This window comes from Aegilops tauschii, chromosome 7, assembly GCF_002575655.3.
Source record: "Aegilops tauschii subsp. strangulata cultivar AL8/78 chromosome 7, Aet v6.0, whole genome shotgun sequence".
Lineage (NCBI taxonomy): Eukaryota > Viridiplantae > Streptophyta > Magnoliopsida > Poales > Poaceae > Aegilops > Aegilops tauschii.
Window position 1 is genome coordinate 238,223,020 of NC_053041.3, and position 12,910 is coordinate 238,235,929.

Sequence of the window (12,910 nt, forward strand, 5' to 3'; positions counted from 1 at the left end):
AAACATTTGAAAAGTTCAAAGAATTTCATAGTGAAGTAGAAAATCATCGTAACAAGAAAATAAAGTTTCTACGATCTGATCGTGGAGGAGAATATTTGAGTTACGAGTTTGGTCTTCATTTAAAACAATGCAGAATAGTTTCGCAACTCACGCCACCCGGAACACCCCAGCATAATGGTGTGTCCGGAAGTCGTAATCGTACTTTACTAGATATGGTGCGATCTATGATGTCTCTTACTGATTTACCGCTATCATTTTGGGGTTATGCTTTAGAGACGGCTACATTCACGTTAAATAGGGCACCATCTAAATCCGTTGAGACGACGCCTTATGAACTATGGTTTGGCAAGAAACCAAAGTTGTCGTTTCTTAAAGTTTGGGGCTGCAATGCTTATGTGAAAAAGCTTCAACCTGATAAGCTCGAATTCAAATCGAAGAAATGTGTCTTCATAGGATACCCAAAGGAAACGGTTGGGTACACCTTCTATCAAAGATCTGAAGGCAAGACTTTTGTTGCTAAATTTGGATCCTTTCTAGAGAAGGAGTTTCTCTCGAAAGAAGTGAGTAGGAGGAAAATAGAACTTGATGAGGTAACTATACCTGCTCCCTTATTGGAAAGTAGTTCATCACAGAAACCAGTTCCTGTGACACCTACACCAATTAGTGAGGAAGCTAATGATGATGATCATGAAGCTTCAGATCAAGTTACTACCGAACCTCGTAGGTCAACCAGAGTAAGATCCGCACCAGAGTGGTACGGTAATCCTGTTCTGGAGGTCATGTTACTAGACCATGACGAACCTACGAACCATGAGGAAGCGATGATGAGCCCAGTTCCGCAAAATGGCTTGAGGCCATGAAATCTGAGATGGGATCCATGTATGAGAACAAACTATGGACTTTGGTTGACTTGCCCGATGATCGGCAAGCCATCGAAAATAAATGGATTTTCAAGAAGAAGACAGACGCTGACGGTAATGTTACTGTCTACAAAGCTCGACTTGTTGCGAAAGGTTTTCGACAAGTTCAAGGAGTTGACTACAATCAGACCTTCTCACCCGTAGCGATGCTTAAGTCCGTTCGAATCATGTTAGCAATTGCCGCATTTTATGATTATGAAATTTGGCAAATGGATGTAAAGTCTGCATTCCTGAATGGATTTCTGGAAGAAGAGTTGTATATGATGCAACCTGAAGGTTTTATCGATCCAAAGGGCGCTAACAAAGTGTGCAAGCTCCAGCGGTCCATTTATGGACTGGTGCAAGCCTCTCGGAGTTGGAATAAACGCTTTGATAGTGTGATCAAAGCATATGGTTTTATACAAACTTTTGGAGAAGTCTGTATTTACAAGAAAGTGAGTGGGAGCTCTGTAGCATTTCTAAACTTATATGTGGATGACATATTGTTGATTGGAAATGATATAGAATTTCTGGAGAGCATAAAAAGGAAACTTGAATAAGAGTTTTTCAATGAAGGACCTCGGTGAAGCTGCTTACATATTGGGCATCAAGATCTATAGAGATAGATCAAGACGCTTAATTGGACTTTCACAAAGCACATATCTTGACAAAATTTTGAAGAAGTTCAAAATGGATCAAGCAAAGAAAGGGTTCTTGCCTGTGTTACAAGGTGTGAAATTGAGTAAGACTCAATGCCCGACCACTGCAGAAGATAGAGAGAAAATGAAAGATGTTCCCTATGCTTCAGCCATAGGCTCTATCATGTATGCAATGCTGTGTTCCAGACCTGATGTGTGCCTTGCTATTAGTTTAGCAGGGAGGTACCAAAGTAATCCAGGAGTGGATCACTGGACAGCGGTCAAGAACATCCTAAAATACCTGAAAAGGACTAAGGATATGTTTCTCGTTTATGGAGGTGACAAAGAGCTCATCGTAAATGGTTACGTTGATGCAAGCTTTGACACTGATCCGAACGATTCTAAATCGCAAACCGGATACGTGTTTATATTGAACGGTGGAGCTGTCAGTTGGAGCAGTTCTAAACAAAGCGTCGTGGCGGGATCTACGTGTGAAGCGGACTACATTGCTGCTTCGGAAGCAGCAAATGAAGGAGTCTGGATGAAGGAGTTCATATCCGATCTAGGTGTCATACCTAGTGCATCGGGTCCAATGAAAATCTTTTGTGACAATACTGGTGCAATTGCCTTGGCAAAGGAATCGAGATTTCACAAGAGAACCAAGCACATCAAGAGACGCTTCAACACCATCCGGGATCAAGTCCAGGTGGGAGACATGGAGATTTGCAAGATACATACGGATCTGAACGTTGCAGACCCGTTGACTAAGCCTCTCTCACGAGCAAAACATGATCAGCACCAAGACTCCATGGGTGTTAGAATCATTACTGTGTAATCTAGATTATTGACTCTAGTGCAAGTGGGAGACTAAAGGAAATATGCCCTAGAGGCAATAATAAAGTTATTATATATTTCCTTATATCATGATAAATGTTTATTATTCATGCTAGAAAATTGTATTAACCGGAAACGTGATACATGTGTGAATACATAGACAAACAGAGTGTCACTAGTATGCCTCTACTATACTAGCTCGTTGATCAAAGATGGTTATGTTTCCTAGCCATAGACATGAGTTGTCATTTGATTAACGGGATCGCATCATTAGGAGAATGATGTGATTGACTTGACCCATTCCATTAGCTTAGCACTTGATCGTTTAGTATGTTGCTATTGCTTTCTTCATGACTTATACATGTTCCTATGACTATGAGATTATGCAACTCCCGTTTACTGGAGGAACACTTTGTGTGCTACCAAACGTCACAACGTAACTGGGTGATTATAAAGGTGCTCTACTGGTGTCTCCAAAGGTACTTGTTGGGTTGGCATATTTTGAGATTAGGATTTGCCACTCCGATTGTCGGAGAGGTATCTCTGGGCCCACTCGGTAATGCAGATCACTATAAGCCTTGCAAGCATTGTAACTAATGAGTTAGTTGCGGGATGATGTATTACGGAACGAGTAAAGAGACTTGCCGGTAACGAGATTGAACTAGGTATTGAGATACCGACGATCGAATCTCGGGCAAGTAACATACCGATGACAAAGGAAACAACGTATGTTGTTATGCGGTTTGACCGATAAAGATCTTCGTAGAATATGTAGTAGCCAATATGAACATCCAGGTTCCGCTATTGGTTATTGACCGGAGACATGTCTCGGTCATGTCTACATAGTTCTCGAACCCGTAGGGTCCGCACGCTTAAAGTTCGGTGACGATTGTATTATGAGTTTTTGTGTTTTGATGTACCGAAGGTAGTTCAGAGTCCCAGATGTGATCACGGACATGACGAGGAGTCTCGAAATGGTCGATACGTAAAGATCGATATATTGGACGACTATGTTCGGACACCGGAATGGTTTTGGGGAGTTTCGGACATATACCGGAGTACCGGGGGGTTATCGGAACCCCCCGGGGAGTTTAATGGGCCAAGATGGGCCTTAGTAGAGAAGAGGAGGGGCGGCTAGGGCAGGCCGCGCGCCCCCTCCCCCTCTAGTCCGAGTTGGACAAGGAGGGGGGCGGCGCCCCCCTTTCCTTCCTCCTCTCTCCTTACCTTCCTTTCCCCCTCCTACTCCAACTAGGAAAAGAGGGAGTCCTACTCCCGGTGGGAGTAGGACTCCTCCCTGGCGCGCCCTCCTCCTGGCCGGCCGCCTCCTCCCCTTGGTCCTTTATATACGGGGGCAGGGGGCACCTCTAGACACAACAATTGATCTCTTGATCTCTTAGCCGTGTGCGGTGCCCCCTCTCCACCTCGATCATATCGTAGCGGTGCTTAGGCGAAGCCCTGCGTCTTTAGCAACATCATCACCGTCATCACGCCGCCGTGCTGACGGAATTCTCCCGTGAAGCTCTGCTGGATCGGAGTTCACGGGACGTCATCGAGCTGAACGTGTGCTGAACTCGGAGGTGCCGTACGTTCGGTACTTGGATCGGTCGGATCTTGAAGACGTACGACTACATCAACCGCGTTGTGCTAACGCTTCCGCTTTCGGTCTACGAGGGTACGTGGACACACTCTCCCCTTTCGTTGCTATGCATCACCATGATCCTGTGTGTGCGTAGGAATTTTTTTGAAATTACTACGTTCCCCAACACTATTTTCGTGATTTTTTTGCATTATCTATTTTTCTCTGAGCACAACAGTTAGCACACAAGTGAAAAAGAGTTTGTCTCACATAAGTTGGTTTTCCAACCCAAGCACCAAGCTCAAGCCAAGAAACTAAGTCTTGGAGACCACTTTCTCCTTCGCACCACTCCCTCTATGTTCTTGACGAGATCGTGTCCCCACCTTGGTTTGTAGAACCGGTTTCGCAGGATTAAGGGATGCAATTGTGATGGTGGTGCCTGCGCATAGCAGACAACACTAGGTGGTCGTGTCTAGGTCTGGCTCAGTAAGTTTCGACTCGCTTGACCCTGTCCTTAGGGGTTCTTCCATCATTTTGTGTTGATTTTCTCCAGATTTACCATTGTGAAGTTCTGAGATATTCCTATGAGTGGCCATGCTAGAAGGCACCTTGGCAATAGTGAACTTGACTTGTCTCAAGTGGCGGTTTGTGATACCTCCTTAAGGTAAGAGGGCACATCTCCTTGCTTCTTACTTCGCCTTTACCCAGTGGCTTACGCTAAGCTCTATGCCGCCTCAGAGAAGGGTAGTCCCTAGAACGCCTCCCCATTTATTGGAGGACATCTGCGTCTACATCCTAGCGTCGAATTAGGGTACGTGCGTGAATTTTAAGAAGCCCTTTGGATTGTAGTGTTGACTTCATCATATTACTATCCACTCCATTCCATAGGAATCTCAACATGAGTTCGAACCTCATTTTCCTTTTTCTTTGCGAAGTCTGATGCATTTGCGCTCTATATCTCTACACTATCCAAAGCCATCTCTTATTAAAAAATTGTGTTTCGAAATCCAATAGGAAGTCACAGTACGTGGCGTCTCAATCTCATGCTTTCATATTCCTACATTTAAATTTCATGTAATCCAAAGAAGCACTAAATGATTTCAATCCATGGGAATTTTTTATGCGGACACCCTTTGGATCATACTCTCTCTGTTCCCCTATCTAGTGTGCATTACTTTTTGGGGACTATTCTATAATGTAGTGCGCAGTTGGAGCGCAATGCAGTTCTAGACGAAACGAATCATCGCTTGGATGGAAGTGTATGGTTGGCAAGTGTGCATCGCGGAGCACATGGCATGGACTGACTGAGTGGAGGGTTATTATCATCCAAAGTACACATGCCAGCACACTCCTTGAGATTGCAGCCAAAGAAAAACTTCCGTGGAATCCATTCATGTGCTCGTTATATCATAGAAATCTAAACATGAAGTTAAACCTCATTTTATTTTATTTTCTCTAAGAAGTCCAATGCACTTGTACACTATCTCTCTCAACCATCTCTCTTCATTGCTCTAAACTTCATGTATATGATTCAGGTTTACCATCCAAAGACACCAATTGCAGAAATCATGTGTTTGTAATTCTGTAGGATTTCATGTTATGTGATATACAAACCCTTCGTCTTTCTTATTATAGTATTACCTTAGTTGTTTTCCGGCGTCCTGTCATCTAGTTTTATCCAGAACTAGATGACCCGGTTGCGCCAATGGCGCAAGAAGCCATTTAGAAGCAATGTTAGTAGGAGATGTAGCTGGAAATATAATGCAATGTGGATTGTATTACAGATAATAGTACAGATATATATAGTAGAATGACTTATATTGGTTTACAGCTTATTTAAGCATCTTCTTAGTCTGATTGTGGTCTTTAGAGGGTGTGAGCGTACGATAAGCAGTGTGTCATTGTCGCATAATGCTTGCATGCTACACTTCCACATGCACTTGAAGGCCTGTAAAAGGTAGCATATTGTCAAACACGGATCGCTGAGATAGCAAAATCATCAGAACAAAAACACTAAGAGCAACAAAAACATGCACCGATCGGCATAATTATTTGATTCACATCTTTGACACAACCCTGCCTTTGAACTGCACATCTGTGCCACATACGACTGAAAGCAAAACAACAACAAAAATAGAGAAATAAGCGGACAAATATTGTACTCCCTCCGTCCCAAAATAAGTAGTACTAAATCAGCGACACTTATTTTGGGATGGAGGGAGTATAAACCAGCTAATGGGTTCTTAAATCAAGTCAGCCAACAAAAATATATCTTGTGATCAAGATATGCAGATCACTAAGTGTAGTGTACTTATACATTCACATACACAAGCTTCAAAGGTAATGTGTCATGAGTGTGTGACTACCATGATTTTTTAAGGCGGTAAGGCCATCTAAGGTGAGCACCCACCCCTCTGATGCCTAAGCGCCTAAGGTAGACGTCTAAGCTCCTAAAGCAGGCACAATTGCACCTTATAAACACTGGTGACTACCAACCCCCACATAGTTATTTGGATGAGAGAAAATGGTATATTAGAAAAATGCATGCAACAATTAGAAGACAATGAAAAGCTCAAAAATTAGATATAGCAAATTCATCGGAATCACATGGACATATTGGAGGCAAGTACGCGTCAAGTATATAGAGAAATAAGAATAGAGAGGTCAAACTCTATAACAACTGTTATAAAGCACGCTAAGCCAAACTCTGTAGCTATGGTTCCAATGGACGCTACGCTAAGACACACTTTGTAGATTCAGTAGGTAATGAACAGTTTGGGTCCAAGTAAACAAGTAATGGAAAAGGTAACCTTTTTTACTTCTAAGGAAATATTAACAATCTGATTCTACAAAAGATTTAAACATGCATACATACAGGAGGCAGCTACCGAGCCACAAAATTCAGATAGGTTAATCAAAATGTTTCTACTACTGAAAACAGATGAACTTGTACACGAACAAACAAGCACAGTGAGTGTCTGTCATCGCTGCAATTTGTATATGAGGGAAACAACTCACCTCTTCAAGAAGAAATCATGTCTTCCTTTCCTCCTTAAAGCTCTGCGAGCTGCAACCTACGCCTTGGCTGTCACAGAAGTAGCAGCAGTAGAACCACCACCTAAAAGACTTTCTTCAAAGCATTTCAAAGTGCTTCATACAACTCATCATTGGGTAGCAACACTGGACTGGTGTATGAAACATCACCACCAAAATATTTGTAACTAAGCCATAGTTTGGGAATCAATCAAAGTAGCCTGCTATAAAGGCTTCTCATTGTGAATATCATTGCTAGTAAGTAATCGACTCAACCAGAAGAACTTTGGGAGCATCTGGTTCCTGCATGAAGGGATTCCAATTAATTATGAGATAGAAATTATGCCAAATTTGAAAACAATGATAACAACCGAACAAGCAAAGTCAAATACAAAATTAACTAATTGGTGATTTTATCATCACAACAACAAGTGTTTGCTAACAAGTCCATGTGCGGCTATGTGCTCCATGCATGGTGTATACGAAAACATGGCGAGGGGGGAGCAGGTTCAGCAGCGGACCATGTTATTTTTTGTCCTTATGCAACAACTGCCAGCATGGACTCGTTGCATTTAGTGGAGGAATCATTTGATCATTATGCAAAATACTAATCAAAAGCTAATTCTTCTTACAATGGCATGCCCTATTTAGGTTACAATTCAGTTAGTCCTACTGGAGTAATAAAACTCCAATAATATAATATATGTATTCATGAATTTCGGGTTTCAACACATGCACCATGAATCCTTGGAAACACGACCTTCAGGCCTACAATCAACACATAATGAGATAGAGTGCCGAAAGGTTGACATGGTGTAGATTCTCCTTCCGAAAATAAGGCATGGGCAGTTTCATCTTTCACCACAGATGATCGATCCTAACTATTTTACTACGTAGTCACCTTATCTTTCAGTGCTTTAATAATCCTTGGAAGTTCATATTTGTACTCGATTAGTTATCTTGCTAACTCTAGAAGGGTGGACGTTTGGTCAAGGAGGATTAAGGTGGCATTCGAGTCCAATCAATTGCTTCATTGCTTGATCTAGTCTGGATAAAAAACCAAATGCAAGAACATGGCCAGGAAAAGGGATATAATCAATCTGTTCATCCTGCACCTCCACAATGGCTGATCCTGCCAAAGTGTCAATTCAATCAATTATGGCACTGCTATTGTTGTAAATATGGTAACTTTAATTTTTTTGATAACATAACTTCTTCTATAATGAAATTTTTTCCTTGGCCTATAACACCACATCAGATATACATCAGCCTATGTGATGATGTAATGTATAAGGGTAATCCACCTGAAGTGCAAATCTACCTCTAATTATGTAATAGGACTTAATATAGTATGCATGCATTCTTTTATCTCCGCTTCTTAGATATTTAAAATTGGACAGAACGACTAATTATACATCTCTAGATTCATCGAATACTTTGGGGAGAGATTATAAGCACTAAGAATAATTTTCTTGATGACCGCAGCCAGCAAGTCATGAGTGCTATGAATGCCTTCTCGGTGTTCAGTATCAGAGGATCCTTCAAATCAGTTCAGCATCATAAATAATTGAAACTATGATGATCCTAGGCTCCTAGTAGCGGTCCAAGTTTTTCTCCGAATAGTGTAGAATTGTGATGAAGCAAATGGACACATAATCAGTACGTGTAAAAGCTAAAAGAAGCAAAATATATTCATAAACACAGTGCTAGATAAACAAAAAGGACCTTAAATACAACTACAAAGAAATATCATGCCAAGTGCAGCTTGTCGTTGGAAAATCTTTTAGATGCATGATGCTTCTACAGATGAAAAGCATATATGACGCATTACTGTCAACTCAATTATTCTGCTCTAGTTGAAAGTATAATGGCCACATATATCTACTTTCTGATAGTAGCCATCCAAGTTTTTCTCCGAATAGTGTAGAATTGTGACGAAGCAAATGGACACATAATCAGTACGTGTAAAAGCTAAAAGAAGCAAAAGATATTCACAAACACAGTGCTAGATGAACCAAAAGGACCTTAAATACAACTACGAAGAAACATCCCGGCAAGTGCATCTTGCCGTTGGAAAGTCTTTTAGATGCATGATGCTTCTGCAGATGAAAAGCATATATGACGCATTACTGTCAACTCAATCATTCTGCTCTAGTTAAATTTATAATGGCCACATATATCTACTTTCTGATAATCACAAATGTGCAAATTTGGAGTACAATCAAAATAGAACTATATGGAAATGGCTTTATTTTAGGAATTGATGTATGGAAATAGCGTAGAAAATATAAGCAAAGATAAATATACACCTTCCTTGTCTCCCGAACCTGCACAGTTCACACGGCCCAATAACTTTGGTATGTTACACCATCATGTTGCACGTCTATGGCATGGAGTGAAATCTTGTACCTGCAAGAATGGTCGCATAATTTGAGATCCACTCGTTATCGAGACTATGCGTTTATTTCTTGTTTTTATAATAGAATTACCTAGGAAGCGGCTTAGGAGTGGAACACATGGGGCATCTATATAAATCATTTTATTTTCTTAAGTTCTTCCAACATTTCTCGCAGCTAATATACCACAAGTCTTCACCTGAGACCACTTAGGTGGCCTAGAGTCAAGAATAATCACCCAATTCAGTAACTGTTCATGGACTAAAACAAAATACACGATATGCAGAAGTCCCATTCTCTTGGTTCCTTCTTTCAGCACTAATCGAACAGAAGAACATCAACTGAACTTCCTACTATCCATACATGAATATAGATACTTCTTGCGAAACAAAAATGAATCAAAGGACTGCTCTATATTTGGGAAGCAACCAAATCTAAAAAGTATCTATGAACTGATCACAAACACATAGTTTCAGTACTGAAACAAGTGCCAGAAGAACTCTCTCTAGATTGAGGTATACTTCAAGGCGAGTCTGAAACTCGCCGGCTTACGGTGTAGCTCAAGGCAAATCGAAATATACACGTGTTGTTTTTACAGCACTCAGAGAGAAAAAGTGTACCATTGATGTTTAAAATCGGACAAAATAATCTCATACTACACGGCACGCAGACTGTTGTATTACTCACTCTCCGACCAACATCTCCAAGAACAAGATAATCTCATACTACACGCAGACTGTTGTATTACTCATTCTCTGACTAACATCTCCAAGAAATCTCACTGTATTTGAGAAACCACTCTTCTTTCAAACTGGACGTAGAGAAAAATGACTGCTTCCTTTCTAAATCTTAGACCATTCCTAATCAAAATCGTAAATAATTTCCTAATCAAATCACTAAAGCATGAATCTACCATTGCATTCTGCCTACACAAGCCCCACACACGCGGGCGCAGAGAGAGAGAGAGATGGGAGGTGCAGAGAAGGCTATGGAGGATGGTGTTGATCTCACCTGAGAGGACCGGCAGCCAGCTCAGAGATCCACTTCTCGCCGTCGTCCTGGCGTTCCCATCACAACCCTCACCCTGTTCCCTCTTCTGCCACTTTGCACGTGTGTCTCTCCCGCTTCAGATCTGAACCTTAGGGAGGAAGAACAAACGACATGGTGGCGTGGGGAGAGAACCCAGCGCCGCTGCATCCTCTGACCCCCACCTCCTGCTCACCCTCGTGCCTCCTCACCCCGTCGTCCACCTCCCTCCTCTGCTCCCCCGGGTCTCCTCCTATCGTCGGCAGTCAACGTGACGAGCAGGATAGCAGCGGCTTGGGGAAAGGAGAAGCCAACGCGAAAGACGGTGGTGCGGGGCTGGCACGGCGGCGGTGGCGGCGGATGGGGAACGGCGGAGGAGAGGAAGGGCAGGGATGGGAGCCGGCGGAGGAAAGAGGGGACGAGGAGACACGGGGGAGATATTTTCTAGGGCTCGCCTCGTCTCTAGCCTGAACCACGCACACCGCAGTACCCGTAACAACCATCTGATTCACTGGACCATGGCCAACGAGACCCACCCGGCAGCCACTCTCGAAAGAAACGTTAATGTAAAAAAGAATGGACGGTTTATCACAAGCCAGCAGCCAAAATAATGCTACAGGAAAGGAATCGGACGACCCAACCATCGCAGCGCACGCGGGTGCCCTCGCTTGGCGGGTAGCCTAGCGGGGTTTATATGTTCAATGTTCATACTCGGAGTCTACCCATGCGACTCGAAGGGCATGTACAATAGTTGCTTGTAGACACCATTCTCTTGGCCACCAAAGCACCTTGCTGCTCCTCGCTCATGTCACTGCCGACCACTACTGCGGTGGTGGCTGCCCACGGAGGCGCGTATGCGGTAAGTAGGAAGTGGCAAGGCAAAAGGGTCTATGAGATGATGATCTGACAATCTGAGTTGCCTGGGTGTTCATGCCCGAGGGATTCCCACTTCTCTTCATGCATGCGAAGGCGCAATTCGGCGAACAAAGTGATCAGCTCCATGCGGCGTGGAGGACACTCGGGGACGGCGTGTCCCCGAGTAGAACCCTAGCACATGTTGTTCGTGTCTCGTCGGTCTTGTGACGTGTGCGAAGATGTGATGCAGGTGTCGGCGTTCTGGGAACGGGGGTCCTCAGACTTGCCTGCCTGCAGCCCACGGCGTGGCTATACTAGCGGGCCTGTACGGGCCATCTTCCTCAACAAAGCATCCAAGACCCTCGCGAGGGGCCAAGCCTCGCGAGGCGGGCGGCGCAAGATCTCCTCGGGAGCGGCCTCACCAGGCTGCCTCGCGAGGAGCGGAGATATCAAGGCGGGGCAAAAACCTCACGAGGCTCTCGTGACGTGAGCCATGACGATCGACACCAGGCAGGCGCCAGCGCGTGCAGCGTCCTTGTTTCCCCTTTGGTGCTAAGGAAGCAGGCGCAGGCGCAGAGTACCGAGGCATCAGGCAAAGGTTTCCATATCGGTGCAACAAGACCAAGACCAGCAGGACGGCAAGACGGAGGTCACCGTGGAGCCCAAGACGGCATCACCACCAGAGCCTTTTGCAGGCGAAGACCGCTTTTGCCAGGATAGCTTGTACTAGTTGTCCCCTTTCAAATTCGCCCGCCGTTGTTGGCTCCCTTCCCGCTCAATATTTGGGGAGAGGAACAGGGCCTATATAACTAGAGCTAGCCACCACAGTAGGGAGGGGGGATCAAGTTCTTGCCCACAAGTCCACAGAGCACAAGAACACCTCAACCTCAGGAGGCTATTCTTCCCTTTGTACTGTTCTTCATCAGCCCAAGAGGCAATCCACCACCACACACTGGAGTAGCGTATTACACCACAATGGTGGCCTGAACTAGTATAAATCCCGTGTCTTTCTGTGTTGCGAGTTCGTCGAGTTCGTCCGCGAGATCTTAGTGAGCTAGGGCGTAGATCGGTAGGAGAGAAAGAACTTCACGCGCACCCCAGAGTTCGAACCTTAAGGGTTTTGCCGGAACCCCACATCCGACATTTGGCGCGCCAGGTAGGGGTGCGCCGGAGCCTCTTCCTCGCCAATCGACTTACCGACGCTCCACGGCCAAGATGTCCGGCGACCCAAGGGCTGATTCCGACCGCTGGGCAGCTTGGCCGGCCCGAGCGGTGACACCTGCCCATGAAGACCTCGACCCCGCGCCCCAGGCACCGCGAGCGCAGTCCAACGCTGCGGGGCGCGGGCGCGCGGTCAGGCGTCGTCCACCCTCACACCACGGCAAGTACGAGCCGCCGCAAGGGCAGCAAGCCACGCCACAGCAACAGCGCCGCATTCGCGGCGGGAGCAGGCAAACATGCGGGCAGCACTCGTAGTGGCAAGAGAGCTACTGCGGTGCCGGCTGATGGAGAGCGGCCGGGATGCGTTGCTGGAGCGCGTTGCTGAGCTGCTGGACGCAGCGGCATCAGGAGCACCGCCCTTCTGCTTTCGGCTCCCTGCTCAGGCCGCAGCAGGGCCTCATGGCGGGCCTCGCCGCAACCACGCGCCGTCGG

General features: G+C 44.9%; 1 long non-coding RNA gene across 1 annotated transcript; it reads right to left on the reverse strand.

Annotated features, from left to right (window-relative positions):
* Window positions 1-5,681: 5,681 nt before the first annotated feature.
* On the reverse strand, window positions 5,682-10,915 carry LOC109787493 (uncharacterized). Its single transcript, XR_002238565.4, has 4 exons — window positions 10,388-10,915; window positions 9,290-9,389; window positions 6,966-7,283; window positions 5,682-5,895 (listed from the first exon to the last, which is right to left on the reverse strand). It is a non-coding gene; the product is annotated as an uncharacterized lncRNA (long non-coding RNA).
* Between the last annotated feature and the right edge of the window lie 1,995 nt (window positions 10,916-12,910).